The sequence below is a fragment of the Neolamprologus multifasciatus genome, chromosome 3 (genome assembly GCF_963576455.1).
Source record: "Neolamprologus multifasciatus chromosome 3, fNeoMul1.2, whole genome shotgun sequence".
NCBI lineage: Eukaryota > Metazoa > Chordata > Actinopteri > Cichliformes > Cichlidae > Neolamprologus > Neolamprologus multifasciatus.
In genome coordinates this window covers 46995407-47012094 of record NC_140441.1, presented here as the reverse complement: position 1 = coordinate 47012094, position 16688 = coordinate 46995407, and the positions used below count along the sequence as shown (strand labels likewise).

Here is a 16688-nt window from a genome sequence, read left to right as displayed (position 1 = left end):
ATTGTGTAATAAACATGAAACTTTGATCAGAGGGACACACCTGTTTAGCTTGTAATGTATATTGACAGTGATTCTAGGAAGGCCACTTGCGTTCACATATTTGTTCTTCTTTACCACCAACTTACAGATGGACCGTTAACACGATGTGGACCGACTACTGTATGGACTCTCAACCATTAAGCTTCAAGGAATCATGTTGTGAGGACAGCTCATACTGCAGCAAACACGAAACCTCACATCAGCATTTCCTATTCCTTTTCTTTATCTGATATACCTACATGAGCATGAACAGTATACACTACTTCTACATTCAGGTATCTTAGAAAAGTTTCACACCAGAAAAACTAGAACGATCCTGTCTCAGAGTGACCCTGAAAAACTAGTTCATGCATTATTATCATCATATCTTAAAGAACTCTTAAAGAACCAAAAGAGCACTCCTCTCTCAGATTTCAGAATTACTTGTTGCTCCTCAGGTATTTAAAAGTAGATAAGGAAGCAAAACCTTCAGTTTTCAGACGCTTTCTGTGGAACAAGCTCCCAGCTTTTCTTCTTTGGCTCTCGGAGGAGGCGGACGCACTTTTTCTCCTCTCCCTTATCTTCCCTGCTTATGTCCTTGTCTAGTCTCGTGGTTTTTTTGTATTTTCCCTGGAACATTCTCTCACAGTCTGTTCTCTAAAACCTAAAAGAGGAATTATGGATTGGATCAACTGGTCCCTAAATGCAATTGACAGCCCTTTCTCAACGAGAAGTTTGGGCTTGGGTGAGCCTGAGTGCTGAAGATATCTACCTATTCGGAACCATGGTAACAGGGTTCTGGCTGATCGGAGCTGGCTTGGCCCTGACTTATCGAAGAATTAAGGAAGCGGAACCGGCTGTTCAAACCCCCACAAGGCTGCCCGCTGGGATTGGAACGATGGGAGAGGCGTGAGTTTCTCAAAATGGGCTCATTGAGTCAGCACGGATAAGATCTTGGAGAGGCTACGGCTGCTGTGAATACTCAGAATAAGATCTCTGACTGCAGACTGGATACATCTCGGAAGGGCTCGCTCGGAATAACATCTCTGGGCGCAAATTGGATGACATCTCGGGGAGGCACACTGCCGTGAGTTCTCAAAAATTGGCTCCTTGAGCACAAGAAATGACAACATCACAGAACGCAAGTATGGCGAAGCTCGCGGCTCTCCAACAGGAGATTGAGAGACCAGTGTTGGACTGTAGAACTGCTTTGAAATTCATATGAGCTGTTCGCACTAAAGTAAAAAACACCATCACTTATGCGGACACCGCTTTGGCGCCAGCTCCGGTCTCAAGGCTGGAGCTGAACAAAACACCCTGATAATGACTGTGTTTAGTCTGTTCCTTCCCATTCCATGCAAGGCCTCCTGGGTTGGCTGGAAGACTGTTTACTTAGCCTGGCAGGGCGAAGGACACTGTCTCAGCTGAACTATGGACACGCACACACATACATATACTGATACTGATAAGCACTCACTGACGCATCACCCTCCCTACCCCGGATCCAACGCCACCTCCAACGCTTACCTCCCCTCTGATGTGGACATCGGGTCAGTTGGAGGCGCAGTCGAAAGATTGCAGATTGAACTCTTTCCCATGTTGCTTGTCTGTGTTTATTGTGCTATGGTGTGTTGATATCTGTGCATTCCTGTATTATCCTTTTGTGTTACACATTTTAATGTTTTTTTTCCTCGCTACCTAGCCTGACCTGTCTCCCCAATGTGATGTTTGTATTGTATGTACGGTCGGCAAGGTCTGTCATCTCGGTTGTGGGCAAAAGACCTGCAACTGACAAATAAAGGCTATCTCATCTCATCTCATCTCATCTCATCTCAGTTCAGATTTGAAGACAGACACTCTTTCTGCTTTCACAATTAAGCTCATTAAGTTTTTGCAAAGGTTTATAGGTAGAGGTGGTGACCCTTCACTTTAAAAGCTCTAGAAAAATAGTCCATGCATGGTTGCATAAATAAGTCTCGAAGTTTGGCTGGTTTTTAGTTATGGAAAATTTAATCCCATCCTCTACTTAAATTATTAAGAGTGGACACAACATTAGATGACAACCTAAATGACATTTCTGATATGACGAATTATCTAATCATCTTTTTTGAGAATTTGTGTGGTATCATATCAGAGATCTGAGAGTAGGGAAAAACCAAAGAGAAGAGTAATAAAACACGTATAAAATAAAATATGATGGCCACACCCAGAAACAATCAACTTAGCAATGACTTTATCTCAACAATTCAGAATACTGGGTCTCATATTTAATGTCAATGACATGAATTGGACAGAAGAGATTAAACAATAACGATACAGGACGATGCACAAAATGATACAGGAGCTTGAATGTCATCGTAGATGTCAGCTGATTCTCTCTCATATCAATAATCAACATTATCTTTATCTTATCTTATATCTTGGTCCCCGGACTACTTCCTTGTTTCCTTAGTTCTAAACCCATAAGAACCCAAGGTGATACAGGTGTCACTGTCCCTTTACACACGGAAGAAAGTTCCTGTTAAAGTTTCAACAGGGACTCTCCCATAGTTTTCCTGACAGTGAAAATGGGTTTGGGTTTTTATGACCCACATAGACAAAACATTTTCCTGATGTTTCTTGAATAAATTATTAAATAAGATAAATTAAATGAGGCAAATAGCAAACATGCTCAGCAGAATTAGGTATAAAATGTTAAAACTGAGGTAACATCCTTGTTTTAAACTGATTCAGTTCCTACTTGGTTTTCCTGCTGGTTTGATGAATACAGAGCTATCACACTATGCCCTAAAAAGTTTTACATAAGTTTTCTACCTCTCAGTGAATCTTACAAGTAAAGCATTGCATCCATTGTACTGGACAGCATATAAACCTAACTTAACAATACCTCTGTACGTCGTTTTCAAATGAGATCTTTTTCAAATCAACGGACAAGCTTCTATGTTTACTTGTGAACGCATCATATAGAAAAATAACCTTTAAACACAGATGATCTGTGGATGGTGGCTTGGCTTGAATCATTAAAATATAAAATCATCAACATGAATCAGCGATGGGTGTGCATGAAAGTTCTAGTCCAATAAAGATACTGAGACGTCCTTCAAAGTAAGGACCTTTGTGTTGGTTGCCATTGTGACCATAGTGTGTTTCTCAGGGGTGTGGTTTAAAATCACACACTGCAACCAGAAGTTAAATTTTTTTTACACCAAGTAAGAACCAAGTGTTTCACATGAGATCTGGATGCGGTGGCAGTGAGTCGCCTGAATGCAGAAATATTCTGTTCTAAAGTAGCTTCTGTGGAGCGTGATCTATATGCTTCTTTGGTTAGTTGGTTATTCTAAATAAGCTAGTGTAGATGTGGCAATGAATAATTGCCTGTCGGTCTTAAACAAGTGACAAGTTTTAGATACTATACTGCTCATAAAATTAAAGCAACACTTTGTAATGACAGTATGGCATCAGGTCCGTTCAAGTTCTGGGTTCTTGGTCTGGTCGGTGAAGTAGCAGACAGGGTTGTTAATCAGTTTCAGCTGCTTATGTGTAATTAACAACACATACAGTAGGGCAGCAACAATGAAACACTTTTCCTTTGACATGTGGATGGAGTGCAAAGTGCTCTATATGAGGCCTTTAAGATAAGATGGGCCAACAAAGGGAAGCCAATACAGGAGAAATCTGCTCTCTCTTTCTAGTCCCTGTCAGGACTCTTGCTGCAGCATTTTGGATTAACTGAAGGCTTTTCAGGGAGTTTTTAGTACAGCCTGTTACAGTTTCCCCCAATTGTTTACACACAATTACTTGTACTTCAGACACAATGACTACAACATGTAACTGATCCACCAACCCCCAGAACCAATCCTGCTAAACTACAAGCACAAGTCCTGCTTTACACTCAAATTGCAGTTTTAAAACACTTTTTTCAAAACACTACACAGAATTCGTTTGTTTAATCTGTGGTTTGAAAGACATATTCTAGTCAAAAACAACTCCTCGATTCCTCTCAATGTTACTGGAAGACAAGTATCTGGTTTCTTACCACATTTCTGAGATATAAGATAAGATAAAATTAACCTTTCACATTTTTAAGGCATATCTACGGCAGAGTACAATAACCTCAGTTTTAACTCAATTTGGAAGGAGAAAATTCTTCTTCTTCTGTCAGTTTGAGCCAGCCCACCGTCTGGTGACATCATCCAGTTAGTAAGGTGGGCAGTTTTAGTGTCGGACGAGCGGTGTTAGTCCGGTGGGGATGCACTGATTCCTGTGGGATGTGATGTGTGCGTGAATGATAAAAAAATCACACACACACGCCGTGTGATTACAGCCACAGGAACTGAGCTTTGAGAATAAAGTGCCTCCAACCAAACCTCAAGCTCCTTCTTCTATACTCTGGGACAACTTGGCCTTAAGTGGTGTTCTGGCCAACACACCGGGGTGACCATAGTGCTAAAGAGTGAATCAGTGCCACAACCGTGTCTATTCCTGACATCTCCATTATAAGTGATACTGCCTCAATCAGAAACATAACTAGTAAGGGTGGGCACATCTTTTTTTTTTTTCCAGAATTCTGAGATTAAAGTCAGAATTCTCACTTTAATCTCAGAATTCTGAGATTAAAGTCAGAATTCTGAGATTAAAGTGTGATACTAAAGTCCGAATTCTGACATTTTTCTCAGAATTCTGGAAAAGGAAAAACAAAACAAAACACATGCCCACTTTTTCCCCACTTATACGACTTACTCACTTATCAGAACAATACCCACCAGGTAGTGGCTTAGCTGCGATGGCCGAGTGGTTAAGGCGTTGGACTTGAAATCCAATGGGATCTTCCCGCGCAGGTTCGAACCCTGCTCGCAGCGTGTGATTTCTTTTCACTACTTTTGTTCATAGAAAAATGTAAATTTATTGACTCTATTCTTGGATCTAAAGATGGTTATCTATGAAATAAAAATACTACGCTATCTAAAACGAAAAAAACTATGAGCGCATTTGAGTCATTGATTAAATGTCAGTCCCATAGTCTATGTTATACAGATATTAAAAGTACTTCAAAATTATTCCAACAATTGGAAGTTAATTATGTGTTTCCATAAAAAGGCACCGCTGGGATTCGAACCCAGGATCTCCTGTTTACTAGACAGGCGCTTTAACCAACTAAGCCACGGCGCCACCTACTCCGAAGCCGTGCTATTTTTGCGTTAAAGATGTATACTTACCCCCGGAAAAACTTAAAGCGAAGCATTGTGAAGACCGGACGGACCCAAACATGTGTCAATCCTTAACATAGCGCTGAGTCAAGAGGAACTCTAGTAAACATGAGGAGGACTTATGATAAAGACGTATTCAAACTGAGCCAGGGATGTACGGAGATGGGGTGCTAACCTGGTCGCCGACTTCTGGAGAGAGCTAACTAGAACTTGAATTCGCTGAAGGTATTTTTGAGATCGGCTTTAAATGAGTTTTCAACCATTAGTTAGGATACATGGAAGTAAATGGATGGAAGGGCAACACGCCTGATATGAAAAGAAAATATTTATTTAAAAGTTGTCTATATTGGTCGCAATATTATAATGAAATGTATTAAAAGTTAATATAAACTTAATATATTGTTACTTAGTAGCAAGAAACAGCAAGTAATTGAGTGGGGCACTGCAGGCAGCCATGCGAGAGCTGCACCCCGATGCGGTCGAGCCCAGCTGAGCACCTTCTAAGCCCACTAGATGGCAATGGAGGATAACAATTGACCAAAATGTCACACTGATGCATATCGTGTGTGGAACTGCAAAGTAAATTTTCATTAAGATTGATAATTGTACCTATTTGCATGTTTTCTTTTCCCACTAGGTGGCACTCTAACTACTGCTGACAAATAGCATATCAATCTGTTCGGGGTGGGACTGTCACCATGCCTGTCAAGTTTGATAGAGGCTAGTCAATGAGCTACAGCAATTTCATGCTTCATGGTGAATGATCGAAACTCGGCATGCTGTCATGACCACGCCGTTTCACGAAACCCCAAAAGCTTCTCAGTTTAGCATAATCAAGGTCTTTAGATTCAATATTCAAAGTGTTTATTGTCATATGTACAAGAAGAAAAAGCATTTCTCTGTGCTGCCTTTCTTTGCTGCCACACACAAATGCCGGATAGGTTAAGGGTGAGCTTAATATGCAAGATGACCTGATGTGCAAAAATCACTGTTAAGATTCGTGCTCTAATAACAGCTACAGAAGTGGAAAGCTGTCTACACATTAGAGGAGTATGCTTCATGAGTTTTTGAGCTTTCCAAGCCCCTCTAAAGCTACTTCCTGCTCCATGGTAACTCGGCATGCCATTCAGTGAAATCTCACAATTTTCACAATGAAGCGTCTGTTATGTACCCACACTACATTTCAGGTGGATGGGATCAACATGTGAGAAAAATTCAAACGTGACATTTCCAGTTGCCACTAGGTGGCACTTTAACTTAACAACGGCCATATCAGTGTTATCGCGTGGATTAGACAAGGTCTCTTAGAGTGTAGCAATTTTGTGCTTGATGGTAAAACATCGGAATTCGCCATGTCGCCAGTGTCACACCCTTTGACAAAGACTGCTGGTTTACTTGTGGCTCAAAGGGTATTTAAAAGTTGAATGGAAGTTCTATTAGGAAATTTAACAAAACCTGGAAATCATTTCTTTTACTGGTTGACACCATTACTGTACTTCCTGAGAAGTGAACTGAGTGAGGCTACATTATAAAGTTTTTGTTTTGTTCTGTTTTGTTTTTTGTTTTTTTTGTTATGCTTGTTATGTGTATGGGTCTTGAGGTATTTTTTATGTGCAGAGACTGGATCTCTGTGGTGTCTTGTCCAGAAATGGGCAGTAACGCGTTACTTGTACTGTAATCTGATTACTTTTTTTAGGTAACGAGTAAAGTAAGGGATTACTATTGCAAAAACGGTAATAAGATTACTGTTAGTTTCCCGTAGGAACACTGCATTACTGCGTTACTAAAACCGTGATTTTTTTGCGAGAAAGTCTCATGACAGTGACGTAAGCGAGTGCGACGTTCGTGGCAACAGCTGTGTGCAGATCAACAATGGATAATATATCGAGTGTGGGAGAGAGTATGAGCGTGCAGCGTTTAAAGCGTGGAAGTACTGACCTTACTTTGAGTTTGATTCCATAAAAAGTGACAAAAACATTTGTGTCTGTTGTGCGTGGGAAGAAAACTTCTTTTTACAGCGAAAAAACCCCTAAACGTCCAAGCAAGCACCGGGAGTGTGCTACCACGTAATGGGAAACTCACAGAGAAACTCGCAGATTCTTCCACTGACCGCACACCTGCACCAGGGTAAACCTCTGCCTACCCCACTCCTGCTTTACAGGTGAAAATAGAGCAACAGGACCGCTAGTCTTTGACTTTATTTATGCTGTGTTTTACTTGCATCTATTTGAAAGACTGAGTGTAAAATTATTTTATGTGCTGGAATGTGCAGAAAATAGGTTTAAATGTTAAACTAATTTCTTCCAGTCAGAGAATGTTGCAGATAATTAAATTTTTGCTTGATGCATAAAGTTAAAAGATTAAAACTAATAAAACAAGTTTTAAAAAGAGACTTTTCCATTTGATTACATTTTGTATGATGGATTATGTAGAAAAAGTAGAATTGAGCTGAAAGATCTATCGCTTTATCACCTATTCAGGTTGTAAATTGTGTTTTTAAAAAGTAACTAAGTAACTAAGTTAGTTAAATTACTTTTGAAAATAAGTAATCAGTAAAGTAACGGGATTACTTTTTGGGGGGAAGTAATCAGTAATTAGTTACTGATTACTTTTTTCAAGTAATTTGACCAACACTGGTCTTGTCTAGGGTGGACCTGGAAGGGGGAGAATTCGGGATGGGGGGTTGGGGCTTGGAGGGTATAATGGACATACAATTGTTCTGAAATCAAAATCGACTTTGCTGTTGCTGACTTTGTCATGGTTGAAATCAATAAAACAAAGTTGGAAAAGTTGAATGAAAGGCAGAGCCTTCAGCTTCCAGGGCTCCTGAGGAACAAAATACAGCAAATGTCTAGAAAAAAATATGGACATATATTTCCATTATGGGTAATTCTACAAACTGCTTTTTATTATTATACTGACATATAACAACCTTTGTAACAGTGCATGGTTAGCCATTTTTAGGTTTTTCTTTCTGTTTAACCCATAAGAGATGGACTCTAAAACATTTTATGGGCAAGCAGTCTGACACCTTTGGGATCGTGCCTCTTTTGACTGTCAAACGGTGGAGCAAAGAGGTTCACACAGAGGTTCACACAGAGGTAATGTAGGAGCCATTTTTCGTGTTTCCCTGTCTTTATCACCACCAGAGGGTTGTTTTTCATTTTTTGTACTGGTTATGGCAGAATAGGGTTATTTAAGGTCATGGGTAATTCTGTTCAGGTGTTGCTGATGAGAAGGGGCAAATGGTTTTCTCCTGTGCTTAATCAAGTCACCTGTTGCGTTTGTATAAATGGAAATGGCAAGAAAACCAGACAATGCAAATGAAATAAATGACTCATGAATATGAATGGAAACAAAGATCGGCATGGTGAACTTTGATTGAGTGAACGTTAAAACTACTACCAAACAATTAGCAACCACAGTGTCAAAATAATGGATTTAGTCGCTACTGGTACACATGTACAATACTCCACAATAGTCCAGTATTCAAGAGCAGTCAGGCTATATCTCTGTTTGGATATATCTTTGACCTAAGCATCTCACACTGCTACGAGAGGAGAAGTCATTTTTTCAATTCAGTTTTATTTATACAGTGCCAAATCACAACAACAGTCACCTCAAGGCACTTTGGTAGACCCTACAATAACACATACAGAGAAAAACCCAACAATCATGTGACCCCCTATGAGCAAGCACACTGGCGACAGTGGGAAGGAAAAACTCCCTTTTAACAGGAAGAAACCTCCAACAGAACCAGGCTCAGGGAGGGGCGGGGCCATCTGCTGCCACCAGTTGGGGGGAGAGAAGGAAGACAGGATAAAGCAACACGTTCTCACTCCCAAAGTGTAACATTTTACGCTAAGTGACAAATTGTCAACATATTATGTTTTTGGCTACCCACCACGTTCCTGAATGACGACCTCGGAAAAATGAGGAAATATGAGAACCGTATGGACTCAATCTACACATGTTCGCTCTTTTTCTTCAAATCGCTTAGAAATACGCTATTTAACATCATTAAAGTCCTGGTTAAGTTCAGGAAAAAGGTTATGGTTAGGGCTAGGGATAAGGTTAGGTTTAGGGCTGGAATACAGGGCTGGAATACAGGGCTGGAACGTCTATTACCGCGGGAGCGTCATTGCACTGGATTTCGGCCATAACCCGCCGCGTACCATAAGAACGCTGAAGGTCTCCTTTCGCGTTCCTCAGGAACGCCACGGGACGTGACAAAACGTCGGCATGTTACGCCTCGGGAGTGAGAACGGGCTGGGTAAAGACATGCTGTAGAACAGAGACAGAGATTAATAACAGGTATGAGTGGGTTAGACTTGGTAGGAGGTGTTAGGTTCACACATGGTGTCTGTGATTGCAGCATGAACATTCCCCCTTCTCTTAGCTGTTAACCAGAAGCTATAAGGAGCGGCTGTGGCCTACTCCTGATCCCTGCCAGTTTGCACTCATTCCTGTTGAAGGTGGCGAAGATCACAGACTGTCTTTGATATTTGAAGATCGGAGTCCTTCCCCTGGCTGCTGTTTAAGCTGCGTAACTGTTAGAGGGTGATAAGCAGGATCCTTCTAGATTGTCTGGAATTTGGCTTATAGTAGGGTGGGCCCTGGATCACTGCTTTCTTTCTCTTGTTACAGGCCTACGCACTGCCGCTGTCTTGTTGTAACCTTGTTGTTGCTTTGTTGTGGTTGTGTTGACTGGCATCGACTGGTTCTTTGTGTTTGATGGTGTTTTAGTGTTAACTGTTGTACTTTAATCATGCTTTTAATAGGAGTTTAAGTTGCAGAGAGACTGCACGGGTGAGTAATTGGTGGCACCCTTGGGCACTCCCCCATGTAGTGGCTGGTCAAAATGGTTGTTTAAATATTTTACTGAGCTGCTCTTTAACTAGGACAGCATCGTGACAGCCAGCCTTGTAAGCTAATGTTTGTTAATAAAGTGTCTTAATTAACAGTCCTGTATTGTCCTGCTCATTGCCCCGACTGTCCAGTTTTTTGGGTTTTTTTTAACCTGTAGTTGGAAAACAAAACAAAGTTGGACATTAGAAAGTAAAAACAAACTCTTGTCATTAACCTGTTTATTGCTTGATGACGTCGCGTAGTATGAATGTGGGATAAACTGTTAAAAGTCAAATTTGCGCTCGTTTGTGGTGAGCAGCTGATCAAACAAGTTAAGAATTGTAAATGTCTTCAAGCACATTCAGGCCTGTGAGACTCATTGAGACGCAGACAGTGAACCATGACTCTGTGCTACATGCACACATTTCTACATCTCTGCTATTCAAAGACACGTGTGAGCTGGAGGGAGTTTGGTTGGAAAAGCCTGATAAGTTACTTTATTGCAACATACCAAAAATCTCACTATGACTGTGATGTGGAAACACAAATGCCAACTATTATTTTTTATTATTATTATTTTCTGGGACTGTCGGGTTATTAAAACTTATTGGAAGGCAAAACATGTGGCAACACGAGATATTTAGAAGTTGCCTGCTTTGACAATTATTTGTTTCTTGTGTTTAGTTTTCCTTCACCTTCTCATATCTATCTGAGCACTCAAAGCAATTTACATAACTCGCCTAATAGTATAGATAGATAATTGGTACATAATTAGTATAAAAGTAAAACTTTTATTCTTTGGACTCTTGCCAGAAGGATGGACACAGAACGATAAAAATTTACTATTATATTGGTGGCAGGTAAAAAAAAAAAAGCCCTCACAAAGAAATGTCTTTCATGTGAGAGCCCAACTATAACCATGTGTATAGATGTCACAATGGACACTTACAGGATGGAGAAAATGACAGCAGATGTGAACTACAAGAGGGACCTGTGTGTATCATGATGGAAGAAATGGATGGACTGTATAATAACATGCAGGACAGATTCTGACTTTGATGCACATTATACTGTACAGTGATTTCTAAATGTCAATAACTAAATTACAAAAAACAAATATATATCTATCTATCTATATATATATATATATATATATACAGTAGCGGTTTTAGATACGGGCGACACGGGCAGTTGCCCGGGGCGGCATCGTGGTGGGGGGCAGCATCATGGGCATCGGCAAAAAAAAATAAAAAATGCTCGTACTCATGCTGCCCCGACATCAGCCAGCGCATATTGGGAATGTCACAGGCACCGATTGGCTTTCTATCACCCATTTGCTGGGAGTAAGGGCGCCCTCCGTTTGCGAGGTGCGCCTGCTGCTTGCGGCACAGAGAGGAGAGGGCGGGGCGGCGGGGATTCTCTGGCTGGCTGGAGCAGCATCTAATAACAAACTCGCAAAATAAAACAAAATAAAAACAAACCAATAAACACGAAAACACCAGACATCATGATACAGATTTATAATTTGCACCGATGTTTTTTCGAAATTTTGTACGTGAAAAGTGAGCGCGAGAGTGCGAGAGCCCTCGGTGCGCCTGCTCGCTGTCGAAGTTAAAGTAAACTTTATTGTCATCTCCGCTACAGTCCAGTATATAGAGAGACGAGACGACGAGGCTCCAGTTACAGCAGTGCAAGAAAACAAACAATAAATATAAGAAGAGTAAGAAAAATAGAGGGAGGGAGTGTTCGCCCAGGGCGCCAAACAGGCTAGGACCGCCACTGTATATATATATATATATATACACACACATATATATATATATATATATATAATAAATAAATAAAAATAAATCAGGCTATAAATATATATATATATATATATATATATATATATATATATATATATATATATATATAGAGCCTGATTTATTTTTATTTATTTATTTTTAATTCATTTACTACTGCTAGGGAGAAGAGCATGAGGTTTAAGGAGAAATGTGAAACCTTTAGTCCTCCAAAACTTTATCCAGCTCCTAAGTTTATAAATTCTGCATTCGGTCTCCAGTAGCACTGAAATGCTGCCAGATGCTCATCTCCTCTATGTACCCGGCCTGTACCACTAACTTAGTGTCTTTGGACTGTCTGCCCCCTCCTCCCTTCCTTGTTTCACGTAATGGTATGATCCTAGTCTGTCTTTGCGTGTGATTGGTGTCCATAAAAACAAAGTCCCGCCCCTGCCTGCATGGTTTGTCAGCAGGCCGGTGAAGCTCGCACTTACTGACGGGTCACATTCTCGCATGCCGCCGGAAGTTTGCTCCGCTGCCGTAGACAGTATTATTGGAAGGCGGACTACCTGTCGTTTGATTCTGCAGAGAGACTGACGACTGTACACCACGCGCTTCACTATCCACTGATCCCATTGTGATTTTACGTGGAGTTGCTTTCAATCCAAATCGCATCAACTTTGTTAGAATATAATAAACAGTTGATTGTGGAATATGAAGTAGCGAATACATTTCATGGATGGAAATTCCCGATTTCTGAACATAAGCGATCTTCTATCTGTTCACCACAATCACACCCATTTACTCACCTAACCACAAACACTTGAGTTTTCCATTTCTTCTGTCTCTCATTGACTGCTTTGCACTTTCAGGGATTATATAAAACTGTTTCATCATACATAGAGCAGGAATTTATGTAACAAAAAAATACTTTCTGTTGTTTTTGTAGGCTTGGTCCCTGTTTATCAGTAAAATGTTAAAATAATTGAGGAATACTGCTGGATATGAATATGATAACTGTGCCTCAGTTTTATCTCATTTTGTTAGGATGGCTAAGAGCCCCGTCGTATTCAGCTCAACATGATAGTCAATACACTAAAAATAACTGTCACATTGATTACTCTAGTGTTTTGTATGATAACCATGTTAATAAATTTCAGTATAAATGTGATTGGCCCCCTCTCTACTTATTTCATAGAGAATACATTTAGAAAAGGAGAGGCTAGTTTGAAAGTAAGACAGTGTATCTTCATCAGTGACTTTTGTCTTCAGAGATATTTATGTACTTTAAGTTTTAACCAAAACTTCTGAAATAATGGGGCCTCCAAGTCAATAAAAGTACCTGCTGTTAATATGGAGCGCTTCAAAGTTTTGACATTTTTTGATAGTTTTCTGAAAGAAATGGATAAAAAGGGGGAGTAATTAAGATAAAACACATGAATGAATTGTTTTGACAAATTATTTTCATCTGAGATCAGGCAATGGTGATAGCCAAACTGCTACGAACCCAGTTTACTTTGAATTGCACGTCAGTGTTTGTAAAATTACTTTTAAACCACAAACTATTAGAACTGATCAGCAGAATAATTACAGTCCATTATTTCTTGTTTTTAAGAAAAATCAGGATGCATTTTGGTAGCTGCCAAAATGCTTTCATCATGAACACTAGAGCAGACTGTCTGTGAAGGTTCTCAGTCATCCAGGTCATTGTAGTCAAAGGAGCTTGCAAAGAAAAGCATCTGGACTTCTTTAAGTTACTTGAAGACGTTTCACCTCTCATCTGAGAAGCTTCTTCAGTTCTAAGGTCAAATGGTGGAGAGTCCCAGATATAAACCTGGTGGGAGTGTCCCCCCACAAAGGGACAAAAGGACCCCCTGATGATCCTCTAATCGCCTGAGCCAAGGTGTGAAACTGGGTGTGGGTCCCAATCAGCCAGAGTTTCAGGTGAGCTCCTTGTGAAACCCGGCCCCACCTCATCATGCGAATTCCTGAGGTCAGATGGCCCAGGGTGTGAGTGGGCGTTAAGGCGTCTGGGGAGGGATCTCAAAACTGGATTATAGATGGCAGACAGTTGGTGTCATAAACCACCGCCTCTGTTCAAAGATGGCCGCTCACAGTGGACATAGATGGCTTCTTTCACTTCTCTTTCCATCCATCTGTCCTCTCTGTCCAAAATGTGGACATTGGCATCCTCCAAAGAGTGACCTTTGACCTTTAGATGCAGATGTGCGCTTGTGAAGTGGCTGTTTGGTCTCCAATGTAGAGGTCTGGGCATTCCTCGCTGCACTGTACAGCAAACACCACATTGTTAAGTTTGTGTTTTGGAGTTTTGTCTTTGTGATGAACCAGTTTGTGTCTGAGCGTGTTGCTGGGTCTGAAGTAAACTGGGATGTCATGCTTGGAGAAAACTCTCCTGAGTTTTTCTGATACACTGGCTACATAGGGGATGACAATGTTGTTGCGTCTGTCCTTCTTATCCTCCCTCGCTGGTGTCTGATCTTCTTTTCTGAAGATCAGACACAGAAAAGAAGATCAGACACCTTTATTTACAGTGTTTATTTACAGTGAAGGTAAAAAACATAGACAGCATAAGGAATGATAGCTGGAATGTCCTGGTCTCCACTACAGATTCACAGATGAACTGTTTCTCAAGGAAAAACTCGCTCTTGGCAAGTCCCTCGGACACAACCAGGTACCTGCAGAAATATAGGTGTGCTGGATGCAAAGGTGGCACACAGAGGAAGACTCGCCCCTGAAACAGAAGGTGCAGTTAATGAACATAAAACAGGAGAGAAGAGAGCATGATGTAGCAAGACAGACAGAAAGTGGATGAGTCAACACAAGGACCACATCAGCTTTGATGTGTGGAGATCGGTCTCTACAGAAATGTTATGCTCAGGACTTATTGTACATGTCCCAGCAGCTGTGATGGGCTGATAAAGAGGAACAACCACACTCCCATGTGACACATCAGTCATAACACGATCATCCCTCACCGTATTACTCAAAAGGCAGCAGTGCGGCACCACACTCTTTTTAGGCTATACTATAACAATATATCAGCTGTAATATATATTATATATATTATTGCTGAAAATTAGTGCAAATGTTAATTTTAAGCCTTCAGGTTTTGTTGAAATTCATAATTATATATAAAGTAATAATGTTGTGAACTAGCACAATATAAATGCAACTGAACTGAAATTTCTGCTTATCCTCTTCATTTTAACTCTATTTTCAAACCCATGAGGTTTATTCAAGTCACCTGGATTCTAACCAAAGAGCACACATAGAGTTATTAGTGACAGTGTAGCCAGACTGTGTGGAGTTATGTAAATTACTTTGAGCGCTCAGATTGATTAGAACCAGTCCATTTACCAATATGAGAAGGTGAAGGAAAACTAAGCACAAGAGACAAATAACTGTCAAAATAAAACAGGAAATAAGACTTATAACTAAATAGTAACTAGGACAAAATACTTGGGAATAAATACAAATCAATAGCTAAGCAATAACAAAACTAAGAGTCAGTGTGTGATGTTTTTTGCTGTCTTGGCAACAGTTCATTCCTGTTTTTTCTCACAGAGAACTGAGTGGGTGTACAAACCAAATTTCCAGTCACAGCCTTACATGGAATGTACTAAATCCTCAGGGATGGTGGGGCCAAGTTACAGTAACCAGATGTGTTGATGCGTCTTTATATTTTAGGAAACATTGTCTAAAGCAAAAACAGCATAATGTGTAAAAATAACAGTGGCGATCCCAAAGGCTTGATAACGGACTTGTCATCCCATTGGTCACTGTTGTTATTCTCTCACTGTTGTGGCTGTGTCACATTCCCAGGGTATTAGTAGTGGGAGCTTCTCAGGCTTAATAATTAGATTTTGAGTATTTTGAAGACAGAAAACTACATCTATTTAAAAGCCAAGGCAAAAAATACCACACTGTCAATGACCATAAACATTTGTCAAAGACTCCGTTATCTTAGAATAAAGAAAGATCTGGTTCCCAAACCTTGTCATTAAAATTTGTAGCCCAGGTTTGTGTTTTTCTTTGGAATTATTTTGAATGTTTTACACAAGGTGAACTAGTTTAAACTGATTTTCTCTTGTAATAAGGTATTCATGAAAATACTTTTGCAAATCTTTTCAGTCTGAGTATAACTCAAGAGGTAAATCATCTACTTATCAGTAGGTTGGTGGTTTGATGCTTCAGTTTGCATGTCAAATATACTTCGACAAGATACTAACCCCGAGTTCCCCCAGTGCATCCATAGGAATGTGAGTGAATGTTAGAAAAGTTCTCAAGGATGAAACAGCTGTGTGAATGCAGCTTGTTTTATAAGGTCCCCTCGCAGAAACGATGTTCCAGCAGCACAACATCTGTTCACCTCAAGTACAAAGCAGGTACAAATGATTAAGAATAAAATATCAGCTGCGATTTTGTGTTTCATTCAATGTTATGAGAGGTCACAATTATAGAAGTTAACACAAGTGAGCCAGAAACAGATGAAAACAAAAATAAATAGCAGTGCTTGTTCCCAGACAGCACTGGAGTCCGGGGTTTTCCTTTTAATCTACCTCAGTTTTTCCTGATATTGTAAGAAGCTGTTGTATCCAATTTTATTTATTTTATACTTAGTTTGTGTTTTTGGTGATTCTTATGTTTCTGTTACTCTGGATAATCCACAGATGGTTTTGGTCCTACTCCTTAGGAAAATTGTTGACACTGTATTCTGATGAATAAGGGATGCAGTTTGGTAGTTTCTGTGTTTCCTGCAGTGTTTTAACATCTTCTAGTCCTTTTTGTTTCTTTGTTTCTTAGTAATGGA

At 40.1% G+C, this 16688-nt stretch overlaps 2 non-coding genes across 2 annotated transcripts; one reads left to right on the top strand and one right to left on the bottom strand.

Moving 5' to 3' along the window:
- Window positions 1–4795: 4795 nt before the first annotated feature.
- Window positions 4796–4877, top strand: trnas-uga (transfer RNA serine (anticodon UGA)). Its single transcript has one exon. It is a non-coding gene; the product is annotated as a tRNA-Ser (tRNA).
- A 236-nt stretch (window positions 4878–5113) lies between these two features.
- Window positions 5114–5187, bottom strand: trnat-agu (transfer RNA threonine (anticodon AGU)). Its single transcript has one exon. It is a non-coding gene; the product is annotated as a tRNA-Thr (tRNA).
- Between the last annotated feature and the right edge of the window lie 11501 nt (window positions 5188–16688).